This window comes from Prionailurus viverrinus, chromosome C2 (assembly GCF_022837055.1).
Source record: "Prionailurus viverrinus isolate Anna chromosome C2, UM_Priviv_1.0, whole genome shotgun sequence".
Lineage (NCBI taxonomy): Eukaryota > Metazoa > Chordata > Mammalia > Carnivora > Felidae > Prionailurus > Prionailurus viverrinus.
The window spans coordinates 134804031-134826183 of NC_062569.1; positions in this window are offsets into that span (position 1 = coordinate 134804031).

Below are 22153 nucleotides of genomic sequence, written 5' to 3' on the forward strand. Positions count from 1 at the left end.
GCAAAGCAAGAAACTGACTCTTAACTATAGAGAAAAAACTAATGGTTACCAGAGGAAAAGGGGGTGGGGGGATGGGTAAAGAAGTGATAGGGATTAAAGAGTGCATTTGTGATGGGCACTGGGTATTGTATGGAAGTGTTGAATCAATATGTTGTAGTCCTGAAACCAATATTACATTGTTTGTTAACTAAATGGAATCTAAATAAAAATAAAATACACACACACACACACACAAACAACTCCCCAGACTTTAAGTATTTAAGTTGGCATTACCATCAGGATCAAAAACAAGTTTGTAAAAGATGATAGTAAACAGTGATGGGGGAATTTCTATCTATACCTTTTAAATGTGCAGAAATATTGATATACTGGAACTACGTTCTCAGTCAAACCTGTTTCAACGTCTTTTGAATTCAGGGTTAAATTGTTTCCTGATTTTATATGTAACTTATAATGGTAGCCTGATTAATCATAAAGCCAGCTTGAAAAAATAGCAATAGCTGTTCTTAAAGGAAATATATAGCTATAGATATATATACATGTGTGTATGCACGCATTTCCTATCTGTATCATTCTATTCACTCATCATATTACTTATATATACACGTAAATATATGTATATATGCATGAATGTATATGTATGTAAACAGGTATATAATATTATATATATATATACTTATTTATCTGTATAGAAGTAAATTGCACATTCTTGTTTCAAATTGAGCTCACTGTAGTATTTATATTATTATTTAAATTTTTCTTTTTAAATAATTGTCCATTGAAAGCAAACATAGATTTGTTTTTCTCACATGGCATAGATAAATGCCTAGCCTTCCAATTATTTTGGTTTAAGTATGGAGTATTTACACAAAAAAGGAGTTTGTGAAAACAAAATGGAAAAGGAGTTAAATTTCTTGCTCCAAAAGAAAGGAGTCAAGCATGATATAAAACACTAAATTTATGTAACCTCCATGCTCCATCTAGCAGAATTGAACTTTCCAAAGGGGACAAATACAGATTGATGTTTTAAAAAATACTGTGGGGTATAAACTATGATTTTGCAGTACAACAAGCCTAATCTACTAATCTATTAGTAGAAAATGTCCATGAAAAATTGACATTTTTAAGCAAATTTACATTGCTTCCTCACTGTTTTGCATCTTGTCTCAGGAAGAGTTGATGACTTAAGATCACGATTGATTTGTGAGTACTGTAGAAATGAGACAGAAAGTATTGGCTTTTGTTGTCAAGGAGTCCATTTAAGACAACCAATAATCACACTGGGAATTAGACTGTATGAAATTGAATTGTATGGAATTGAATTGTAAAAGAATTTATGGCATCAGTAATTACGTTGAAGACAAAATGAATATCTTAAAGGATTTGCTTTCATATGTAATTCCTCCTCTAGATATTATATTTTCTTGTTCATATTCAGAACCGACTACTATTATTATATTGGCATCTGTTTTCAGGGGAGGTAAATACCTTTAAAAAACTTGAGTGAACTGTTTCAAACTTTGGGCATGAAGAGAGTAAAAGTAAGATGGGGAAGTTGTTTGTTAATATCAACAGAGTTTCATATAACACATTTTTTGTCACTTATCCATCCTTCTGTGTAATAATTGGTCAGATGATCATTGAAAAATTAATTCATTTTGTCAGGCTAGAGACTTGAAAAGTACTTGCCAAATAGGTTATTTTATTCCATTGGTTAAACACATATATACCCCTACAAATGCATGCATATATATAAACATTTCTATTAATTCTACACTGTGGATAGTTTTATAAAAAAAATAAAAACTATTTAAAACTTACTCCCAGTAGCGACTATGGAATGGAATCATTTATTCATTAGAGAAATAATTTATTTGTTAGACATTGTATATAAATATTGAAATTTCTTTTAAACCTTACTACATATCATTCAAATAAGAATATTTTATTTCAGTTTATTATAATTCTGAGAAAATACAATTTAAATGTAACTTTTAATTACAAATTTATACTTTATAATGTAAAAGCATTAATAATTTAAAATATATTTAAAAGGTTGGTATATACTATTTTCCAATTCAAATACTTACCCCATCATATCTAAATTTTTATCCAATGTTTTCCAAAACATTTATTTAGTGATGGAAACTAAATATGTTTTGAGTCATTCTTAAATTGTTTTGCTTATGACCAGTGGCTTAATCTTTCCAAAGTAATGCTTTCAAAATGCTATTTCCCATTTCAATAATCTGCAATCACGTTTAGTTTCCTATAAGATAAAGTCCAAAATAAAATTATCTTAAAACAGATTTACCTTTATGGATGTGCTTTGAACATTTATACCTTGAATTGCTTTTTTTTAAAGATAGAAATGAATCACCTGGAAGGTATTAATAAATTATTTCTCCAGTATATTGAAAAGTCCAATATTGAAGAAATATGAGCAGAGGCATTATAAAACAGGAATAAGTGGTCATCTATTCCAAAAGTATGAGTATCAAAGCAATATGCTTTGATATATTTGAATATGTATTTTCATATTCAGTAAATTTGAAGATCCAAGCTATTAAATAAATAGCATCCATCCCTTTAAGAATTAGATGAAACTATGAATAGTAAAATAGTCATTGTAACTTGAGTCTCAAAGATGGCTTTATTTTTCAAACTACAGTGAGACAGTATTTTTAAAAAATAGATATTTCTCAAAGAGAAAATACAGATCCAAGTTCATTAAGTGACTTTTCCATCTCAGAAGCATAGATTGGAAAACTTGGCACGGGAAAAGGAGAATCAGGGTGTCATATAAAAAGAATTATATCTTGAGAAAGGCAGTGAGAAAAGCTACTCCTTATTGCCCAATAGATAGAGGAAAGGAGAAGAGAGAGAGTAAAATGTTTTCTCAAAGAAGTCAGTGTCCTTGTTTTTTTCCCCTCTTTGTTTTCTACTTCTTCTCCTTCCTAACAATGTGGAAGAAATATCCAGATATATTTTAAGAAAGCCAAGGACATCAGAGTTGATAGCTTTCTTTCCTGAGAATAGTCTGAAGGTCTGAAGGTTCATAATGAAGTCTTACATCCTCACATTCAGTTTCGAGCAATTCCTAACATGCAGTGATAGTGAAACATTGCCCAAACAAGGTGTCTAGTTGAATGAGTCTGTGGAAGAATTCGTGACTCCTGAGAGGCGGTGAGTTATGTGCAAGTGACACAGAAGTGTGTGCATGCTCAAGTCTGGGGAAGGATAATGTATGAGCTGAGAGAGTCCACGAACAGCAAACTCAGGATCAACATAGTTCACATTTGCCATTAGAGTTGAAGAGATTTCCAGCAGTATGACTAAAGGTCTAGTTAAGACTAATTCCCTCTTCATAGATACCAGTTTGGTGAGAAAATTAGACAAACCATGATCCAATAGTAGATCTGTGGACCCTCTGACCAACTGGCCAAATGTATCCAGCTATCATCTTGAAGATAACTAGGTGGTGAAAGAGAGAGGGGTGATGTGCAAGTGTGAGCAACAATTAATGACAGTTCACATAGAAGAAACCACAATGTAATTAATGAGAGAGTTCAGTTTTCCTCTTTATCCTAGTTAGGATGGTCTTCCAGGACGAAGAGTACAGTTCAGAAAATAAAGAAACTACGTTTTTTCTGCTTATTTCAGTGTGTCAACTTTTCTATTTGTTATCTAGCATATTAGTTTCCTATGGCTGATGTAGCTAATTACCAGAAACTTCAGTGACTTAAAACAACACAAAATTCTATTTACTAGCTCTGTGTACCAGAGGTCTCACTGGGCTAAAATCAAGGGCATAGAGGGATTTGCTCCTTCTGGAAGCTCTAGGGGTGGATATGTTTCCTTATCTTTTCTAGCTTCAGAGTCTGCCCGCATCCCTTTTGCTCATGACCCCTTCCTTCATCCTCAAAGCCAGCAGCATGTTTATTCAAATCTTCATCTCTCCGACACTCCTGCAACTTTCCTAAAGGACTTTTATGATTACCTTGATCCCACTGTGATAATCTTCCCATATCAAGATATTTAATTTAATCATCTCTGCTAAATCCTCTTTGCCATGTAAATTATCACATTCACAGGTTTGGGCAATTAAGATGTGGTCGTCGCTGTGGGGGAGGGCATTATTCCTCCTACCACATATGTGACATCAAGTTCAAAAGAAGAATCCAAACATTTGCCCTAGCCCACAGGAGATCATTACTCTAATATAAAGAAAAACATAGAGATTTGTTAGAGAAACTAAAATAAATAAATAAATAAGCATATCGTGCATCTATGGAGTTAGAGAAATTACAATGTATTCAGTTCAAGACCACCTAAAAATATTAAATTGCTAAGTTCTGTACTTAAGTATATGATTGTGGGTTTTATTTTTTGGATCCCTTTCTAATCCCCCAAAATATCAATTTGGGGCTCATCTCACTCTTTAATATGTGTCTCAGATAAATAGTATAGAGACCTGGTCAGAGACAGTTTTTTCTTAATAGCCACACTCATCATCTTTCATTAGTGACTAAACATATTTTGGTAGGAATGGACACATTATTAAATTCTGACTATATAGATGTAAAGCAGTCCATAGAATTCCCAGGGAGTACTCTGTTAAAAAAAAAAAAGAAAGGAAAAGAAATGCACTTCTTCCTTGCCAAAATTGCTAACATTGTGTGCTATGATAGGAGGATTTCAGAAGCACTATCTTTTCTCTTTCTCTCTCTCTCTTTTTAAAGAGAGAGAATGAGTATAAGTGAGGGAAAGGCAGAAAGAGAGAGAGAGAGAGAATTCTAAGTGGGGCTCAATCTCATTACCATGAGATCATAACCTGAAGTGAACTCAAGAGTCAGATGCTTAACCAACTGAGCCACCCAGGTGCCCCCAGAGGCACTATCTTAAATTATGAGGCATTACGTAAGAATATAGAGCAATAAGACAAAATATCCCAAGCTTGTTTACTTCTAAAATGTCTACCTCCTTATTACCATGTTATGAAAAAAAAGTCAGTTTTTATCTTTTCAACAACTATTAGTTTAAACATATATATTTTATCTAATTGAATCTAAATCTGATACAGACTTCATAATAAATCAAACATCTAGTAGCGATCAGTGAAAAACATAGTCCATCAAAATAATGTTTCTGAATCAGGTGAACAGTCACATTTCAAGACTGTACCTTTGTGGGTGGTTGCTAAGATTATGGAAAAGTAGGTACAGTTTAGAGGACAAAAATGAAGAAATAGGTTTCTCCATGTAATATTCTCATAAATGCATTTGTGTTGCAATGGCGGTGTATTTTTCTCACACTCATAACATATTAGCTAGTCTTTAAGAACTGTAATCTTAACATTATTGTTTTTCCTTTCTGATTTTATGTACCTAACTTTATTGAATTCTTTTTGTTTTCACATGTCCTTGAGTGTAATGGGACCGAGAGAAAGGATGTTGAGTTCCAGCAAGCAGAGAATAAAAAATTGGGTATTAGAAAAAAAAAATAAAAGCATAACAACAATGATGAGTAAGTTCTGTATTTATTGATGCCTAAACACAGCTTCCATTGTAGTATGTAGCACAGACTAAAAGGCCTCAAGAGAAAAACAGCTACCAGAGATGTCCATCCCATACTCAGTATGAAAGTAGGAGAGCTGTGATAGCCAAAGGATTTACGTGGTTTAGGATGAAATGATGCATCACTGTTAACTGGAGTTGTCTGATGAATGCTCAGTTGGCTGCACTATTGAATCTACAGATTAACATTCATTTCCTATTTTGATAGTATCAGCCTATACATATATTTCAACTGTGAGAACCTGAATGTTAAGATTTTTGGCCCCTTGAAATTAAAGGAAATTAAATATTCTTCCTGAGTTTTAAGTGTTTTTATTATCTACTCAGGCATAGCCATTAGCAATTTATTATAAGAATTATTCAGATAATTCATATGTGGGGCCTACATTATCCATTCACAATTTTCTTCTTAAATAATCTGAAATATTTTCTACCAGACCAGTCTCATTATGATCCCCAATGGGCCATGACTCTACTCATGCACCATTGCTCATGCAATAATCTTCCAAAATGCCGTTCCCATTCCTTTGTAAGATCTAAATTATGTTCACAATTCAAGAAGCTTGGGAAGTATTTTATGAATAAGTTCAGGTGGGAATATTCTAAAATCTCTGGAATTATATTAAAATAATCTTGCAGAGTTTAGCAAGAAGCTGTTCATCTTTTAAAAAATTTTTTTTGATGTTTATGTTTGACACACACACACGCACACAGAGTGTGAGTGCGGGAGGGCAGAGAGAGGAGACACAGAATCCAAAGCAGTCTCCAGGCTCTGAGCTGTCAGCACAGAGCCCCATGCAGGGCTCGAACTCAGGGACCACAAGATCATGACCTGAGCCGAAGTTGGATGCTCAGCCGACTGAGCCAAAGCTGTTCATCTTTATTGTACACACACACCCATACATATACACACAGGCACACATACTGCTCTAAAGTTGGAATAGAAGCAGAGACTTCTAAAATTCCATTGCATTTTTGGGGTGCCTGGGTGGCTTAGTCAGTTAAGCATCTGACTTAAACTCAGGTCATGATCTCTCAGTTCCTGAGTTCAAGCTTCACATTGGGTTGTGTGCTGAGAGCTCAGAGCCTGGAGTCTGCTTCGGATTCTGTGCCTCCCTCTCTCTCTGCCCCTCCCTGGCTCGCGCTCTGTCTGTCTGACTCAAAAATAAACATTAAAAAATTAAAAATCCATTGCATTTTTAGATGAAAAAAACATAGCATAATCTTCTAACCATATTGCATATGACATATGATTTACAAATATTTCTTCCCATCCAGGGACTGTCTTTCTTAATGGTTTTGTTTGTAGCTCAAAGGTTTTAAATTCTATTGTAGTTCTATTTATTTATTTATCATCTGTGGTTGTATCTAAGGAATTGCTTTTTCATTTCCTCTAAGACTTTTGTCATTTCTAGCTCTTATATTTAGGTCAACGGTCAATTTTGACCTAATTTTTCCTTCTTTTTATCTTTGACCTGGCTACCTCAGTTTCTTCCCTGTGTCAGCTACTTACTGTCACTTACTATTTAAACATTGTGTTGGGGCACCTGGGTGGCTCAGTTGGCTGAGCGTCTGACTGCAGCTCAGGTCATGATCTCATGGTCTGTGAGTTCAAATCCCAGGTCAGGCTCTGTACTGACAGCTCAGAACCTGGAGCCTGCCTTGGATTCTGTGTCTCCTTCTCTCTCTGCACCTCCCCTGTACTCTCTCTCTCTCTCTCAAAAATAAGTAAACATTAAAAAAAATTTAAAGGTTGTGCTTTCTCCCTCTTTGCCAATAAGATTTGAACCCTTCATTATTAGCTATATATGTGACTTGGATGTTGCCATCATTATGTAGAGAGGGGACTTCTTTTGCCTTATACACCTAAGGTTTAGATGCTTTTGCCTGGTTGCTTCTAAGAGGTACAGCCTAGGACAGGCACAGTCTTCCAGGCCTCCACAGATGTGGGTGGTTTTATTTATAAGCTCTTGGAGTCACCCCCAGCTCTGAGTGGCTTATCGTTCAGTCAGTGTTTGGTCAGAAGTCATATTTAAGCCCCATGGGCCAGTGAGCCTTTTTCCCTATGTTGATGGGTCAGTGTGCAGCCTGAGCAATGCTTTAAATTCCACCTTATGTCCTGCTTTGGTTATTCCTGAGTGGGTGCAACTTAGAGCATGTGTACAGCTGACCCAGTCCCCCGAGTTGGCTCTGATCCCAGGACAGCTCTCCTCATCACTTTTCTTTTTTAATGTTTCTCTCTTAAACTTCTGGCCTCCCCGCTGTTTTGCTCTTCTCACTGAAGTACTAGCTTCCTCTTAATTGTTTTCCACCAAGATCTTCACTATTTTGGACAATGCCCTTAGGTATAAAGTTCTCTACGTTCTGTCCAAATAAAATCACTCCCTTCAAGCACATCTGAGGACCCTGTGGCATTTTAAGTCCTGTCTCTTGCTCTGGTTACAACTTTTGCACCACTGCACAGGAGCTGGGAGTGGGGACCCACCCTTCCCAGTAAGGCTGCTATGACATGGTAGTGTTTGTGTGGAATGGATGGGGGAAGGTTCTGGTCTTTTTGGCTTGCCCCTCTTGACATGGAGTCTGTATGCTTTGAATAAGATGGGGTGAGGTGACCAGGACCCCAGTATTCTCCACCTGCTGCAACTGGGGTAGAACTTCAGCTCTAACAGTAGGGCTAAATGGGAAAAGAGAATACTGATTCTGTCTTACCACACCTGCATGGAATACAGGTTTCCCCCACCATCCCAAAGTAGAACTTTCTTCTGAAAACTTTTGTACACTGGAATGGCACATAGTGAGAAAGCAATTTTAATTAATTTATTTGGAAAAATTTTAAGTGCTCCCAGATGCCAACAATAACCTCTCTTAGGCTTTTTTGATACCATAGGACCCATCTTGCTAATAGATGCATAAAATAAATCTAGATAAAGCACAGATGCTCACAGACATAGTTCAAAGCTATGGCGGCTCAATGGGGGAAATGCTGAGTGTAGATAAAGGGCTTGGGGGTGCAACCCTCATCACTGCTGTAACCCCTAGCTGCAAAACAAACACTGAACTCTATTTTCAGTTTATGGGTTTTTTAAAAACCGAAATCCCTCTCAGATTTCTCTGAGTTAGCAAAAACGAGTACTAATGTAGATCTTTCATGAAAGCAAAGTGACATAATGTGAATTTTCAAAAAGCAGAGAATATGTGTACAGTTTCTGCAACTTGAGATTGGGAGGATGAGACAGTAGAATGTTTCTCCACTTACTCTTTGCCCTTTGGACTTAATTTCCAAAGACTTTATTTCCAAAGACTTTATTTCCAAAGACTTAATTTCCAAAGACTTTATTTCCAAAGACTTTAAGTGCGTTTTAAAAATTTATTTATAATTGTCATCAGTTAAATGGTTATTTTACTGGCAAGAGCATTGTTGTGCCCCTTCCTTCACCATTTAGGAAGTCCTGCCTATACTATAGTTGGAATATCTTTAAAAGTTCTGATTTCTATAAAATGTAATAAATTTTGTCTTGGATTTTTGTATATTGATTCGGAATTTCAGCACTCTTAGAGATCAATTTATGAACTATGAGCCTGAAAATATGAATAAAATAATAGGTCTTAATATTAAAAGGTCTCGTATTTTCTTAAATTAAATTAATGTGCTGCAATACTTTATAATTACATGTTAAGTAGTTCATTTACATAGCTTAGCTTCACTCACTAATGCACTTATTTAGTGAAGATTACCTAGGACTCCAGAAACAAATTTACATGTGTATGTAGGATGACAAATTGATCCCAAGTCAAGAAATCGCTTAATAATTCATAGATTTCCAATGTTAATTTAAAAAGAATGCTACATAATTAATTTCCTTGATAATAGAACTTACTCTATTATGATCATGATAATAGCAATATTCAATAAGGCAAAATTTCTCTTCCATTATCTATTTAAATATATTAGCTTTTATAGAATTTTCAAAAATTTGTGTACATTTATTATTATTTTTTAATTTTTTTTAACGTTTATTTATTTTTGAGACAGAGAGAGACAGAGCATGAATGGGGGAGGGTCAGAGAGAGAGGGAGACACAGAATCTGAAACAGGCTCCAGGCTCTGAGCAGTCAGCACAGAGCCTGACGCAGGGCTCGAACTCACGGACTGCGAGATCGTGACCTGAGCCGAAGTCGGACGCTTAACCGACTGAGCCACCCAGGCACCCCTACATTTATTATTTAGACAAGTTTATTGGTTAAACATCTTTTATTTATATGAATTTTATTAATGGCAAAGCAGCTAGGCAAAACAAAAACAGAAACACCAAACTATACTATTATCTTCCTTTTTACTGCATATGGTCTTTTTCTTAAATCTAAGAAATTTAATTTTGTTTTAAAATTTGTAGAGAATTGACTGCAATCTCTGTCTAAAATAAAATCCTTATCTGAGGAGGTCAGGAGAGGTGGATATAAGTGATATGGATTTAGGCAGGCCTAGAAGTAGGTATAAAAAAAAGGACTTGCAGAAAGTGTTTGAGAACACATTTCCTAGATTTTAATTAGATTTTTATCTTTCATCTTCATATCAGAAGCAGAGATACTTTTAAGTTTGTTATCACATGAAATTTTGCTGATATGAAGACATAAAATTATGTACATACACATATATACACATAAACAACACGCTGAAAGTGTTTCCCTGAGCAATGTAAATTGACACATAATGTTTACCTTTATTGAAAATTGCTGAGTCAAACTTGCTTCTCACAATTTTTTATGCATCTTTCATCCATATTCACTTAGAAAATAAACTTGCAAAAACAAATCAAAACTATGTTTAGAAATTCAAATCAAGGAGGCATAAATTTGTTTACATATGTAGTTGACTCTTGATTGACTTGGGGCTGGGGCACTGACCGCCCGCACTGTGGAAAACCGATATATAGCTTTGACTCCTCAAACACGTAACTGCTACTAGCCTACCGTTTACTGGAGGTCTGGCTGATAAATAATCAATTAACACATATTTTGTATGCTATATGTATTATATACTGCACTCCTACAATAAAGTAAACTTGGGGGAAAATGCTATAAAGAGAATCATAAGGAAAAGAAAATACATTTTGAATACTGTATGTATTTATTGAAAAAGGTCTGATATAAATGGACTCACACAGTTCAATAGTCATGTTGTTCAAAGGCCAACAGTACTCTTGTTGTATACATAGCTTGTATGAACATTCTTGTGAGGACACACTACAAAGTATTATCTTAGTAGTTTTCAGTGTTGCGTGTGTGTGTGTGTGTGTGTGTGTGTGTGTGTGCATCTATATCTACACCTGGAAAATTTTCCCGTATATACTTCTGTAGTGACTTCAGCCTATACAAAATGTCTTAGAGGATTTACAATAATGTATCATCCTGGTAGCTTGAATGTGATTCACCTCAGACCATTCTCAGACCATTATTTTATTTTCAGGCTTTCTGTCAGTTAAATTTACTGAATAACATACCCCAAATTTAATGGCTCTTAACAACAACTATTCATTTAGCTCATAATTCTGCAGACTAACAATTTGAGCTGTGTTCAGCTAAGTGGTTTGTTTAGTACCTGTGCCAGTGGTAAACTACTGGATTATTGGCTGGAGCCATTTGGTTTATGAAAGCCTTGCTGGGGATATTGTTGACTGGGGCCCAGTTTCATATAGTTGCTTCTTGACTACAGACTAGCATGAATTTATTCACCTACTTATAGGGTTATAACCAGTAAGAGAACAGGCACTAAGCTGAAAGGCACTTATTTAATGGCAATTACCTAGGACTCCAGAAACTTCTCAAGTTTCTACTTGTACCACATCTGCTATTTTTTCATTGTCCAAAGTAAGTCTCATGATGATACTGAAAATCAGTGAGAAGTCACCTCTTGATAGCAGAGCTAGGAATCACCCTCAAGGGAAATGAGAAGGAAGGAAACTTTGTGGCCAGGTTTTCAATCTACCACCCCCGCCCCTTACTAGTTGATTATATTTCATCTGAATAATGTAGGAATTGAGTTGTTAGTTTATTTTTCAAAATAGCAAGAACCACATCCTATTTGTGTTGTTCTAAGTGGTATTTTACAATTAAGTTCATTTCTGCATAGGTTAGTTTTTACATATAGGCTGTGGTTGATGGTTTCTCCATTCTTTTGAAATTACGAATTTGAAAACTGGTGAAATTTGAAATTTGAAAACAAGGTGAACCTTGTTGTGAATTATGTAGCAAATAATTTGTACTGATAATCTGTATATAGTAATTTGCATATATATATATATATATATATATATATATATATATATATATGACTTACAGCAAAGTCAATATTAGCCCAATAATGTCACTTTCATTGATTTGTTGTTGGCAATTCTTTCTGGCATAGGCTAGAATGAGGCAGGACTGATCACAAGGAAATCTATCTTTTAAGATGATGAGAACAATAAAATAGAAAAAAAAACTTTTAATCTTTAAGTTATGTGAACTTAAGTCTTAGGGAAACATAGCACTAATAATGTATCCTGAATTAGAATTCTGTTGCTATTATTTTTGCTGTTCTTAAGGGGTTTTGTTCTTGTTTTATTCTCTTTCCCCTCATTTCTTTATCAATGGATACAAACACTCTTCTATTTTCATTTATAACAAACATAAAATAAAGCCTCCCATAATATGTTTTATAACCAACATTGTTGTCTGCATAAAATGTGATGAAATAAATACCAGACATAGACTCCTAGGTGATCAGACTTAGGGACAGTCTCTTCATCAATAAAGTGACCGGTAAGGGCATGTATATGTGGGGGGTGAGAGTATTCTTTTCAGGAGATAGATTAAGTAGGTGTAATTTGTGTTTGTGAAATGTTAATTTAGAAATGCCCTTAACCTGTCTTGAGATGCCAAATGAACAAATGAACAAATAATATAAATAAAACAGTTTTGAAAATTAAATGGGTTAAATGAAAAGAATTTATGAAAGCATCTTTGTCCATGGTAACTATTCAGTAAAGTTCAATATCTATATCTATCTACATCATCTATATCTATATCTGTATCTATCTACATATATATCTACATATATAGATATATCTGTGTGCACGTCTGTATGCATGTGTGCATAGATACACATGGTAAGTCCAATGGCACACAATAAAATTTTAATTAATCCAGTAAAACATTTTATTTAGTATACACTATAGAAAACCCATATATTTTTCTTGTAGAAAGAATTCTTTTAAAGCTTCATATATGTTTACATAAACTCAACATTTTGTCCCCAAATTGTTTCAATACATATTTTCCATTTATAATATTCTAACTAAAAATCCAATAAATCTCAATTTTTACTCTCAATAAATTGTTGATTCAAATAGAATTAAGACGTGCAAGTTGCATTTATTTCAGAAAAACAGACACTGCTCTAGTTATTTCAAGGAGAATGAATTTATTACAGGGGCTTAATGACATACCCCTAGTGGAGAAACTGCTGAGGTGGTAAAAAGGTCTCTGCCATCTCTCAGGAAACCAAGAGAGAAAGGACTCTGATGACCCCTGATGACCAGCTGCATGTGGACAGAGTGGATGGTTCTCTGCACAACAGCAGAAGCTGCTGGCAAATGCCTGGCTTCCTGTACCAGCGCCCTGGTGCCTGCTGAAAGCTTGGACAAGTCAACTTTACACCTGTAGCTCGTTGGCTTCAGAACAAGTTTCTCTATGTCTTCACCACTTATTAAGGAACTTTAGACAAGGTTTCTCTAAATTCCTGCCCTATAACTCTAAGAATATATGACTTGCAATATTTTGAATTTTATTGCTGGGACAGATCCAAACCTACAGAAATACCATGAGTTACAGAGTGCCTCAGTGTGTCCCTTACATTGTTGCACTGTCATTTTCCCAAAATCCTCTATTTAAACTCAAGAGAACAGTCACTGTTTTTCCCTAACCCTGTCAGCAACTGCTCCTAGTTCACAGATGTAACTGTGTTTGTATTTTGACACATGGTATCTATTCACATTTTGTAAGACATGTCACTGTCGGAAACAAAAAGGAAAAGGAAAATGTGACATCCTGGGTGCCACTATGGCACAAAGCCACAAGGAATTGTGATCAAGGGAGATATTTCCAATTATTGAAAATATTTCCCAAGTTTCATTACTTCATCAGAATTTTCATGATTTTTTTACTGAATTTAATCTTTCACTATTTAGTCAACAAAATTGTTTTATGATTATAACAGTAAAAAATATACAATATTACTTGCTCAAGTACAAAAAGGACTGATAGTTTTGAAATCTTTTACTGAAAAAGCTACACTAAATTGAAAATATTTGGATTAGCTCTTTCTGAAAACACCAGGCAGCAAATGAAATGGAAGCTATAAAAATGCATAAGAAGTCAAGTAATTCACCAGTGATTAATGATAATGGTGATATAGATAAGACCTTTTGTGATAAATATACAACTGGGTTTAGAAAATACAACAAAGAGTAATTAGATTAAACTGAGTTATAAACAAAGAACATGTAAAAAAGATACCCCAAAATAACAGATTTTGATATTATGCTTGTATTGCTGAAATCATAAATTGTTGCATAAATGGAGGAACTTGTATGATTTAAGTACTTTTGAAGCAGAAAACTCATTTAGTTATTTTATGAGATAAAGACACTCATTGTAAATCATTCTTACATTTGTATGAGGCAAAATAAATTGCCTTGATAAAATCAAACTGATTTAAAGTATACTTCTTTAATAGCACTGGATGAATTTAAAGTGTGCTATATCTTGGATCAAGGCTAAACCAAATTTCTCTCTCATAAAGAAACACACACACACACACCACACACACACACACACACACACACACACACAGATACTCACAAATTTCAATGTGAGCTCAAAATATCTATAATTCTTTGTAAAAGGCTTTAAAGATGATAAAATATAATAGGTTTCTGTATTATAATGAGAAAGACAAATATAATTTTATAAAACGTTTACTTGTTATGTTTGGAATGATTTGAGGGCATGATTTTTAAACCACTCCTACCAAAACATGTTGATGGTTCCTCCTTAACTCCTCCTTAATTCTGTTGAAATTCTTTTTTTTTTTTGAAACTTATATGATAGTTTTTATTTTTTTTTATTTTTTTTATGAAATTTATTGACAAATTGGTTTCCATACAACACCCAGTGCTCATCCCAAAAGGTGCCCTCCTCAAAACCCATCACCCACCCTCTCCTCCCTCCCACCCCCCATCAACCCTCAGTTTGTTCTCAGTTTTTAACAGTCTCTTATGCTTTGGCTCTCTCCCATTCTAACCTCTTTTTTTTTTTCCTTCCCCTTCCCCATGGGTTCCTGTTAAGTTTCTCAGGATCCACATAAGAGTGAAACCATATGGTATCTGTCTTTCTCTGTATGGCTTATTTCACTTAGCATCACACTCTCCAATTCCATCCACGTTGCTACAAAAGGCCATATTTCATTTTTTCTCATTGCCACGTAATATTCCATTGTGTATATAAACCACAATTTCTTTATCCATTCATCAGTTGATGGACATTTAGGCTCTTTCCATAATTTGGCTATTGTTGAGAGTGCTGCTATGAACATTGGGGTACAAGTGGCCCTATGCATCAGTACTCCTGTATCCCTTTGATAAATTCCTAGCAGTGCTATTGCTGGGTCATAGGGTAGGTCTATTTTTAATTTTCTGAGGAACCTCCACACTGCTTTCCAGAGTGGCTGCACCAATTTGCATTCCCACCAACAGTGCAAGAGGGTTCCCGTTTCTCCACATCCTCTCCAGCATCTATAGTCTCCTGATTTGTTCATTTTGGCCACTCTGACTGGCGTGAGGTGATACCTGAGTGTGGTTTTGATTTGTATTTCCCTGATAAGGAGCGACGCTGAACATCTTTTCATGTGCCTGTTGGCAATCCGGATGTCTTCTTTAGAGAAGTGTCTATGCATGTTTTCTGCCCATTTCTTCACTGGGTTATTTGTTTTTCGGGTGTGGAGTTTGGTGAGCTCTTTATAGATTTTGGATACTAGCCCTTTGTCCGATATCATTTGTGAATATCTTTTCCCATTCCGTTGGTTGCCTTTTAGTTTTGTTGGTTGTTTCCTTTGCTGTGCAGAAGCTTTTTATCTTCATAAGGTCCCAGTAATTCACTTTTGCTTTTAATTCCCTTGCCTTTGGGGATGTGTCAAGTAAGAGATTGCTACGGCTGAGGTCAGAGAGGTCTTTTCCTGCTTTCTCCTCTAAGGTTTTGATGGTTTCCTGTCTCACATTTAGGTCCTTTATCCATTTTGAGTTTATTTTTGTGAATGGTGTGAGAAAGTGGTCTAGTTTCAACCTTCTGCATGTTGCTGTCCAGTTCTCCCAGCACCATTTGTTAAAGAGGCTGTCTTTTTTCCATTGGATGTTCTTTCCTGCTTTGTCAAAGATGCGTTGGCCATACGTTGTGGGTCTAGTTCTGGGGTTTCTATTCTATTCCATTGGTCTATGTGTCTGTTTTTGTGCCATCTGTTGAAATTCTAATAAAGATCCAAATTTTATACCCAAATTTTGACGAAAATAAAAATATTAAAAATTATTTTATAATTGAACATACTTCGTATGTTCTACGAAGTATGGTCGTCTAAAGTGAGGACCATCTCTCGTTCAGACTCTCAACACTTGTGCAAATGTAGTGAGCAGTAACTCTTACAGTAAATAAATGAAGCTCACAGAAGTCACTATTTGCCAAAAGCTAGAGGTAGCAAATGACACAACCAGCACACAAATTCTGTTCTGAAGTCTCCAGTCTAGGAAAAGCAGTCTTTCCCCTATTTCAGGATTTTTGAAAAGTTTAGTTAGAATGAGATTAAATAGGGGTTCCTGGGTGCCTCAGTTGGTTGAGTGTCCTACTTAGGTCATGATCTCACAGTTTTGTGAGATCTAACCCCACATCAGGCCCTGCACTGGCAGCAGGAAACCTGCTTGGGATTCTCTGTCTCCTCTCTCTCTGCCCTTCCCCCACTCACACTGTCTCTGTCTCTCTCAACACAAATAAATGAACTTAAAAAAAAGAAAAGAAATGAAAGGAAATAGACTAAATACTCTTTGTATAACAAGAAGGATAAGCGATACTTTATTATTTTTATCATAGCACATTTTTTCTATTACCCAAATACTTCAGTCAATATGTATCATCCCAAGAGTAGGATTTATTTCATGTTACTATAATGTACATTTTTTAGTCATTCTTCTGCAATCCTGTTCCTTAGCTACGGTTGGGATTTTGAGTTGCTGGTCAAAATTTCAGGTCTCTTTACTTTTACAATGTTTAATAGATGTACGTAGTGTATTTCTTGGAACTCAAATGAGTAGATTTCTCTGTATTTGTTCTTCCTCTGAGGGTCTCTTTGCCCTCATATCCACCCTTTGCCCATCTTCTGCTCTTCTAAATGTCTCAGGAGCTTCTCCTTTAGAGGTTTTCTTTCCTAGTGTTCCACGTCACCATCAACCTTGCTTTTCGCTGGATTCTGCCTCTGGCAAGCACTGGCCAGACATTGGCAGGTAGGAGAACCAGAGCAGTCAAGCCATTTCTTCCCCTTCCCACTCTGTCTCAGGAGGCATTTCCATAGCAGAGGCTGTGATCCCTTCAAACCCATTCCAGCCAGACAAACTCACCTAATTCTAGCTGTTCTGGTAGTAAGGCCTCTGGGCTCCAGTCTCCCCATACCTCTATGTGCCTTTGCAGCTTATAGGGGTGGAAGCTTACAGTAGTTGCTCATTTCTGAGTTGTATTACCTTCCCTTGTGTGGCATCTCAGCATTTTCTTTATGGTTCAACCAATGCCTTGAATTATATTGCCTACACTTTACATACTGATGTTCTGGGGGTGTGTGTGTGTGTGTGTGTGTGTGTGTGTGTGTGTGTTTTCTGCTTTGACTGCCTGCAATGTTTTCTAATGTATTTGTCACTAACTAAATAAATATTAACTGAGTCAAGTTTGGTCAACAGAGTAGACTGCTGGCTTGTATACAGAATAATGTGGTTTTAAACAGAATAAAAAATTAGGGGCATAGTTTTATGATACAATGAAACAATGGCATATATAACGCCATTAGCTGACAAAACCATGTAATTCTTATTAGTTCAATGGACATAATTTCAAGCATAGATATAAAGGATCAGTTGTACTCTAAAATAACACTATTTCTAGCATTTTCCATTTTGACAAATGCACATTTTACTGTGATCTTCAAAATGACATCTTCACATGTAATTGTTTGTTACCATTATGAAAAGAAAATAAATTTCATGATATAAATCATTACAGATCAAAAAACTCTTATTCAATAGTAGTTCTATGTAATATTTTAATTAATAAAAGTGTTCAGCAGACCACACTTCTAAATTATTTCATAGAGCTCTGTTTTAGCAGAGTCTGGTAAGCTAAAAGATGTACACTTGTGTGAGCATAGAAAAAGGTCTGCACAGTTTCAGACTGAATATGTATTATAAAACTTGGTTCGCCAGGGAAACACTGCATTCTAGTTCCGCTATATTTGGATGGATGCATCTCTTCATTTATATCCAATAGGGAAATAAAAGCTCACTGCTTCTACACAATGAGGTAATGAACAGTATAAATAGTTCATATAACTTCTAGTAATGCATCATGTACCCAATAACCATCCACATAATATATGAAAAAGTGATATTACAGTTTTTGAAATAAATGTTTATATGGAGGCAATTATTTTCTGCTTTCATGTATTATGTGAGGTTTTAATGCCTTCATACCTCAAATGTTCTTATTTTAATATTCAGTAATAATACCCTACTTTGATTGCAGCTTATACAAATTTTCTTCCTGAATCTCTATTATCCCTCATTGTCTATACCATGTCTTTATTTAGTTGCTGTTTATTTTAATATTCTGATCTATTCTTATTTAGAATCATTATATCATTTTAAGCCTTTTTGTATTTGACATTAATTTTCTAACATTGGAAACAGTACTCATCATGTTATGCCCTAAACGAGCTTGTGTGTAGATTCTTGTTTTTAAGTAATGATACAGTAATCCTACGGAGAATATTGGTTAAAAATCTTAAATTTCTCTTTGATTCTTACTTTGCTCCCAAGAGTAGTCCGTTATAAGCATACTCTTCCCTGAAAACTCTTTTGCACTCATCTTTTGCTTTCCATTGGCTTTGCCACCATCCAGGACTCTTAACTTTTTACTTTCCTCTACTATAAAGTTGTAATTGTATGCTGACATCTTGGGATTTTTTTTTCATGACAATGAAAACAAGCTAATGTCTCCTAATTGCTTACACTGGTTTTCATTGACCGCTCTTCCATTTGAAGTCATTTTTCTGAAATACCATAGGATTCCATTCTAACATCCTCTGACATTCAGCCTCAGACACTCAGGATCTCCTGTATCTTGGAGGATAAGGTCTAAACTCATCAAGCTGGCCTTAATTTTTTCCCACTAAATGGCCTTTGCTGACATTATAGTTTTAGTTACTACCTATTTTTTTCCTAAAAAACATCCACTTCAGTTAAACTGTTTCCATTCATGCTTCCCTGAATACAACAGATGCATCTTCCACTGTGCACATATGATTTCCTCTGGAAGGAGGAAATGGAGAAATGGGGTTAGAAACAAAAAGTAGAAAGAGAAAGGAAGGGGACAAAGGTAGAAATTGTTTGAATATTTATGAGCAATTTCTATTTATCAGGCACTCTGATTTGGATTTAGATATGGGTGAGCTGGGCATTTTAATAGGGAAAGAATCTACAACGTAGATGTTTTCTAAAATATCACTGGATATTAAATATCAGTGAACCTGTAACTTGTTGGAGAAAACTTAATTTTCTCAAAACCTTTCTCAGGAAGTATGCCGTGCATAGGTGGAGGAAATAATTTTATGAGCTCTCAGATTAGAGATGAAAGATGATATGCTAAGCAATATAATCAAGTAACAATAGATGCACATTAAACTATATTAATAGGAGGGAAGGTATGTTAACCTCAGACGTTTTCCGAGGTGGGTAGTGCATGAAAGCTTGAACTCAATAGCTCTTGCTACTTGGGAAAGCTGAATGATGCCACCAGGGATCTTGCTTTTACTGTATTTCTTCTATACAGTCTTCTCCTTACTTTCTAAATATTGAGGAAATATTTAAAGAACATTAATTCTCAGGGGCATAAAATTATTAGGAGGCAAAGGAGACCCATGGATCTTAGTATGCCCATATAGTTATTAAGTAAATGCTTTAAAATACATTATTCTATATAATATTTATAAAAACCCCAGGAATTCATTGTTACTATTTCAATATGCACATGAACATACATAAGCTTTAAAAATAGCGAAGGCATATTTTCATGTCAGTAAGTTCAGAGTCATAAGACAAACAAGGTGTGTCCTATTCTTACATTTTATGATTTTCTAAATATATATGCAACACTTAATTGACTATTACTTATCAACTAAGTGCATTACATTGCATCTATGTAATGTAATATGAAATATTGCTCATCTGTTTACAAGTGCAGTTTTTTTTTTTACAAGTGCAGTTTTTAAAAGTAGAATTATTATTTCTGGATTTAGCTGTGGTTCTTCCTTTACTGCTCCTCTGCCTTCTTCCTCTCTACACAATCCCATCTAATAAACAGTCAGATAATTTTCAGTACCTGTGAAAAAAAGTACATTTTGCTTTAAACATCAATAGAATAATATGTGTCTCCTAGATAAAAATAAATCACCGATCTATTTTTTTAGTAATTGGAGATGAGCATAGACTTCCTTAGAACTACCAAATCATGAGAATGTATGCAAACTGTGATAACTCAGGTAAGTGCTGGAACTTCGCCTTTAAAAAAACATCACTAGAAAGGTTATAAACCTAGAAAATCTCATTCACATTTAAGAAATGAAAGAAATAATTGGCAACTTATGTCAGGTACCCAAGTTTCTCCTTTAAAGGAAATTATCTGTTTACAGAGCCACTTTTAATCAGGAGGGGACCATTTTGGGTTACAGGACAGATGCAGTTAAGGAATAAATGGCCCCTTGGTGGAATGAAGAAGTTATTGCATTTCGTCATTACTAGACCAGAGGACCAAAGCAGAGGCAGTAAGAAGAATGAAATTGATTATGGACCATGTTGCCAATGCAGAATTAGGGATTGGATAGCTGTGTGCTTTGTTTTGCCACAAAAACTAAAATCACTCTTACTGATATTCTCACTTATGTTTCATATACAAGTTTTGTCTTTTCCTTTTTCTTTCAACATGTAGGCCTTCCTGGATACACTGCAGAAAAATTTTTATCTTGAAACTAAATTGTTAACATCCTAAGATTTAGACATCCGTGGAAAAATGGTGCTATGGAGACTAATATACATGGATAGAGGAGACTTCTGGGAATGTTTTAAAGAAAAGTAGAGTTAGTCAAGTTTATCTTGGTTCAATAAAATGCTTGGCTTTCAGAAATCAAACATCTGTGGATGTTGCCTGATGTCTATTCTTAAAGAGTGAATACATTGAGTAAAACATTGCAGATTTAGGACATTAGCAGTGCTAGACAGCACAGGGTGATGGATGGGGTTCTGTGTCACACAATATGGAGGAAGGGGGCTTTCCTTTATGTTAGTAATGATTAATTCTAAGTTTGACACAATTTTAGTGAGGGGAAATGCATGAGTTATATTTCTTTCTTAAAGTCAGCTTTTATATGGATAGCATATAACATGATAAAATATATGCCATTAATCTTAAACTAGCTGTAGTTGTAGTGAAATCTATTAATTGCCTCTAAAATAATGAATAATCAGGCAAAGGGGGGGTTAACTCCTCCAACAGGAAGACACTTTCTCTAATGGATCCCATTTTAATGCTCTGATACAGACATTCTGTTTGCACCAGCTTTTCAGTGACAAAAGGAGCCCAAATGATAACTTCCCCAGCTACATTGTTCATCCTCTAGTCCATACTGACCCCTTTATTTTTAAGTTTATTTATTTATTTTGAGATGGAGACAGCATGCAAATGAGGTAGAGACAGAGAGAAAGAATTCCAAGCAGGCTCTGCCATCATCACAGAGCTCCTCCAGTTGGTGCTCGGATTCTCAAACAATGAGATCGTGAACTGAGCTGAGCTCAAACAGTGAGATCATGACCTGAGCTGTAATCCGAAGTCAGATGCTTAACTAACTGAGCCACCCAGGCACCCTTGACTCTTACTTTTTGTCTACAAAAGCCCATTCCTTCTGGAACATCATGATTCTCACCTAGACAAGCATGTTCCTGGGAAGGGTCAACCAAAATTCATTCATGTTAAGTCAACGGTTCCAAGAGTCAAGGGGTAATGATGTTTTAAAGTTTAATGTATAGCACACTCAGTAGAAAACAAAGCAAAACAGGGGCACTGGGGTGGCTTAGTCGGTTAAGCGTCTGACTTCAGCTCAGGTCATGATCTCACGGTTCGTGGGTTCAAGTCCCACATCAGGTTCTTGCTGACAGCTCGGAGCCTGGAAACTGCTTCTG